At 32.4% G+C, this 6,081-nt stretch overlaps 1 pseudogene; it reads left to right on the forward strand.

Moving 5' to 3' along the window:
• The first annotated feature begins 1,838 nt into the window (after positions 1 to 1,838).
• The window catches only part of LOC106109120, a 5,992-nt pseudogene continuing 1,749 nt past the window's right edge, over positions 1,839 to 6,081 (forward strand).

A 6,081-nucleotide genomic window follows, 5' to 3' on the forward strand; every position in this document is an offset into this window, starting at 1 on the left:
TTCCCACAACACGTCAAAAATACGACGCACAAAAAGAATCAAGTCCTGCGACTCGCTTTGTTAAATCTAATTGAAGCAAAGATAACGTAGCTCGTAAATGTAATTACTATGTAAATGAAACCGCAATATTGCTTATTACATTTTTTTTATAATGGAAGCGACTTTATCGTGGACAAACATCGCCACCTATACTATTGTTCGGAATATTTAACAAAATAACAATAGAAAGCCGGTAAACCATTTTGTTCAAACCATGGTCTCTTCTTTCACGTTTGTGAAATAAAAACTTGACATACGCTTTGATAACACGAAAGGCTGTGAGAATATTATAATCTTTGTTAATTTAAAAAAGGTCAATGTGTTTTATTAAATTACTTATCTTTATTTTACACGATCGCACTTGACCCTCTTCTAGGGTTTTACAAAGTCACTTTGTGTAAGTTGTATTAAAACATGTATATATTATCTAATAGCTGTTCCCGTGCGACTTCATCCGCATGAAATTATAAAAATTTATTTTATTGTTTACATTTGTCAAATTATCAATTACAAATGTCAAAATGACTTGACATGATGACAACCTTGCTTTCTTGATTGGCAGGAACTTATGGTCTCTTTTCCACATTAGGGTTTTTATCCAAAATATTTACCCCTTAGTTTAATGACGTTGAAATATACCTATAGTCTAAAGCGTGACGCAAGTGTAGGGCTTTTTATTAAAAAAAGAATTATTCAAAAATATGCTGTAATTGCTGACATCTTTGGCAACAAAGAAGTGTGTGTTTACGTTTTATTATAATAGTATAGATGTGTTACAATCTTCGAGTGGTGTACCATCAAAGTAAAATGATATTTTGTAAATGTAGTTTACGTCTATAAAAAAGTCTTGGCACAAAAAATATAAAACTTATTTTTTAATCGCGTAAAAAATGTAGCACACTTTTGCATTACGTCTACAAAATTTGTAATGATAATTACGCAATGTGTTAAAAATTGTAACACCAATATAACTTAACGAAAATTTTAAAATCATCTTCAAATTTGGGTAAACAGCTATTGCAGAAACTATTTCGTAACTGTCTTAAAAACAAAATAGTTTCCTTTATAAAAATACTTTCTCTTTTGGTAAAGCTCTTTAACCCACATACAATGATAACATTTTTGGTTAGCAATTAAACTATGTCAACTTTATCTTATTTTAAAGCGTATCCTAGAAACCAGCATGAGGCTTACCTTCAGGTTTTACTAAAATAACAACATCCGCTAGCGTCTCTATATTTAATAATTAGCTTCTACCTGCGCCTCCATCCACGTGGAAATATTAACAACAAAAATATGTAGCCTATGTGTTCTTCCAGAATATCCTCTACATCTATGCCAAATTTCATCGAGTTCTATTCAGCAGTTTAGGATACAAACTCTAACAAACATCCCCCATCTAAACATTTCTATTTATAATGTTAGTAAGAAGTAAGATGGCATTTGCAAAAAATCCTAGTTATTAAAAAAGTTCAGTGTCACAATACGATAGACTCTTTTATGTTAATTTGGATTTGGACCCGTCAAAGCTTGCGTAGCTACTTGTAGCTAGGAATACAAAAAAAGATATTGAGAGTAACAAATGCATTTCCATATTCTTTTTTAACATTATTGAAGACATATTGATTATAGTTTTCAGCCATTATATAAAATGTTAGGTCACAACAGCAGGGAAATTACCGGATCATTGTAATATAATTGAGTTGAAAATTATAGAAAAGCACTGGTATTAACATTCTCGCAACATATCGCACTTTCATTCCACCTTTCTTACTAGAGTTGACGTATTTACGGAAAAAATGAAAGAAGAAAGGAAAACTTTAAGCAACAATAAAGAAAATGGACTTAACTTTAAATCGTTTAACGAAACATTTCCCATCTGCGCTTTCGCGCTGGCTGTAGCCCTAATCTATCCGAATAGAACAAACCTTCGAATCCGAACGTTTATTTTTGTTTTTATCGTCGGATTTAACAGTATTATGATTATTTGGTTTTTACTATACATATACAAGTGTATCATAGTATCAGACATGTTCAATCTCGCAAGGAATATCACTGTCGGAGTATTGATCAGTCTTTTTTTCTTTAAATACTTCTATGTTAATAATAAAACCGAAAGTTTCGGGGAATTGTTGGAGAAAATAACTGAAGATCTAATCAGAGGTAACGATATGGAAGAAGACTATCAAAAAATATACGAGAATCATATTAAACTGGGAAAAATCGGTCAGACCTGCTGGGTGGTTATTCCCGTAATGTTGAGTTCTCAGTTCCCGATGTTTGCCGGCGCCTGCATGGTATACGAGAACCTAAAGAGTGATATGGGAAAACGGTACATGGTGCATGAAATGGAATTAAAATATATAGAAGACAAACAGTACGAAACGCCGTATTTCGAACTATTATTCGCATACATTCTAATGCAATGCGTCGTTCTCGCTCCTAACTTCACAGGTTTTGACGGATCATTTTGTATCGCAGCAACTCATTTGCAGCTTAAACTTAAATTGATGACTCATAAATTGTACAGGGCATTTAAAGACTCCAAAAATAGGTCAGAGCTCATAGATAAAGTGAAAGAAGTGATAAGAGATCACCAAGAAGCGCTCCGGTTTTACAATCATTTGGAAAACCTGTACGGCGGCTGGCTTCTAGTCGTATTTCTAGTTACCTTCATTATTATATCTTTGAACTTGTACCAGAATAATATTAGTGAAGTCATTGATCCGAAATACACGCTTTTCGTTATAAGCGGTGTTATTCACATGTTTACGCCCTGCTATTTTGCAAGTAATTTATCCAAGGTACGATCTTATTTTAGACCTTTCATTTTTGCTTTACACCGTAATTTTAAATGAGTTACAATTCCACCCTAATAATACTTCATTTTAATTTTCACAGTAAAATTCCTCTAGGAATAGTAGACCTCGTATTCAACACAAAATTTGTTTCAAATATACGTCAACTATCGTTGATAGATCCAAATCTAGTGATGTGAAACGTGGTTCAAAATTAAAAATAAGTAATTCCTTTTTCTTTTTCGTAAACTGGTTCGGTATAGAAGCGAATTTATTGCACATACTGGACGACCGTCGCCCGACAAGTTACAACTCGGCAAGTTAATTCAAATACAATTGTAACTAAATAGATGTAGGTAAAGGTATGGATTAAAGATAAACTATTTTTTAAAAATCTTATCGCTTTAACTTTCTGGAGGCCAACATAGAACTGTTAGATTTAGTAATATTGAGTAATTAGTTTATATTTATTGTATAGTCTTAACGTCTACTTTAGAATCTGATGCTTATCTTCGTTATGAAAACATTCTATACTAGCTTTCGCCCGCGACTCCGTCCGCGCGAAATAAAACAGACAATTACAAGCAAACGTGTTCTTTTAGATCGTGTTCTACATCTATGCTAAATATCCGACATTCTTTCAGCCGTATAGGCTGTAAACTCTAACAAACTTCCATCCATCAATCCCTCTAAATTTTCGCATTGTGGTATTTCAACAATCAATCGCGCTCATCCTGCAAGAGACGTTCTTGCTTACATCAATATTACTTAACACTTTTTTCCCTTCAAGGTTATGTTTTTAAGACATTTCAGATAAAGTATAATCTTTTTAGACAATGCCTACTGTTTTATATCAAGCGGATAAACCGTATCTTGTGTAGAAATACCTACAATAGAACAAATAAGCAAAATAATATTTGTATGTTGCAGTCCGGTGAAGACTTAAGTTCGGATATCTACAGCGTACCCTGGGAGGAATGGGCGGATCCAGTCGTCACGAAACTATTGATTTTCATGATAGCTAAATCCCAGCAACCGCTCCTTCTCACAGGCAAAGGAATGGTGTACTTCAACATGCAATTATTTATATCCGTTTTACAAACATCATATTCATTCTACACTTTAATTTCAAGTTAAATGTTATTTATTTCACTACAGATGGTTTTTAGGCACATATTCACTTCGTTATGTAGATCTAACAATTATAAAATGTTTGCAATTTTATTTCAAGTATTATAAGCATCTATTATTTAGTTCTTAGGGCCTGTCCCACCAAATTAGATATCGTCTGCTAGCAATCCAACGTGTAAAATATGTGATGGAAATATCGTATTTTGTTACCTTATCTGACAGTGAGGTCGTTTTTAAGCTATCTTTCCATATATCAGCCTGTGGGACAGGCCCTTAATGTTACATTTCAATCTGAAATATGACACATTCCAGATTTTTTTCAAAACATATGAATGTGTTATTAACAATTTGAGCTGTTTACTGAAGTCAATTATCACATTCCATTAAATATGAATAGACAATGTTTAAATAGTTGTCTATTGTTTCTTGTGTTAGGTTCGTTCACACCTTTGTTTTTCATTTAATTAATCAACATTTAAACAATTAAATATTTTGAACACGTTACGCATAATAATGCATTGAGTTCATTGAGGTCAATGTCATTTCTTTTTTAATTATTAAAGTTCAAATATAACATGTGGTTTTAATTTAAACAAATAAAGAGTTACCATTTATTATTCTTTGTGAGAGCAATGTATTTGAACAAGTGTTTCCTTTGACTTTCACTATATTGTCACTTGTTTTGTTTGATAGCAAACCTATGACCTTGAACGACAAAAACGTGACCTCCCTACATACTCTATGAAAGTAACAGAGATGAGAACATGTACAAGCGTTTTGGCACTAGTCACAATAACGAGTGGCTATTCAGTCACATAGAATTAAATAAATGTTTTTGTTTAAGAATAGAAGTAAAGAAAATGGCGCGTCATTAAATAATTTAAGTCAGTACTACCAAATTCTTGCAAATTGTCAGATATAAAATATGTGATGGAAATATCGGATTTTGTTACTCTATCTGACAGTGATAGATACTTTTAAGCTATCTGAGCCTTTATCAGCCAAAGGTGGGACATGCCCTCAAAATTACAAATTTTTATACTATCTGTTTGTTTAGGCCTCAAATTCCAAACATTAAATTAACACTTTATCGTTTAGGCGAAACTAGTTGGGCTACTAAATGGGCGAACCCATTGGGCGAAATTCGATCACAGCTCGTAATGAGGATTTTTCAATTTTTTTTTAGTTTTAATAAATTTCTTTTCCGCATTAACAAACTGCGTTAATCGTCCGCAATCTTGTTAAAAGTGGATACAGTTTTCAAAACAAGCTTGACATACATACTTACAATTCTAAAAGTAAACACTCACAATAATTACCTGAATAGATTAACTGAAGTAGCCGGAAGTGTGGAAATAGAACTATTTCAATTAACGAGGAACAAAACAAAACATTTGAAAATCAAAACAATTATGTCAACATCGCTTGAGATAAGAAGAAAGCTGTAATTTCATATTGATATCGGTTCTTCAGAAACTGAAGATGTTATTACTGGAAGCAGTAAACAACTTTTATCTATATTTACAGTAAAAACAAACTATTTAATAATGAATTGAAATTGTTGCAGCACTTGATACTGAAAAACATCAATAACCAATCTGTTTTCTTTCAAATATTAGCTAGCAACGAGCGAATTATTTTTTTTAAAATGAAGAGACTAAAAGGCAGAAGGTTCCGCCTATGATTTAAGACAACGTTTTTCTCGTAAATAACTCTAAATAATATAGGCTTCGAAATATCGCAATGCCCAGGATTTACTTTGGAGTAAAATGAGCTCTGTGTTTTATTATCTTCTATGTTATTGTTTATTCAAATCATACCAATATTATACATGCGAAAGTTTACATGGATAGATGTTTGTTAGAGTTTGTAGCCTTAACGGCTGAACGAATTTCGATGAAATTTGGTATAAATGTAGAGAATAGTCTGGAACACATAGGCACTTAATTTTTTTTTAATTCCACGCGGACGAAGTCGCGGGCGAAAGCTAGTATTTTTTCAAAATTGTAGTTACATTGTTGACTTATGAAAGAGGTGAAAATTTTCCATAAAATATGCCTTTATAATTTTGTTTAATCACGCGAAACCTTACGCGTAATGCGTAAATAGCGTA

Source organism: Papilio polytes, unplaced genomic scaffold (assembly GCF_000836215.1).
Source record: "Papilio polytes unplaced genomic scaffold, Ppol_1.0 DF821289.1, whole genome shotgun sequence".
Lineage (NCBI taxonomy): Eukaryota > Metazoa > Arthropoda > Insecta > Lepidoptera > Papilionidae > Papilio > Papilio polytes.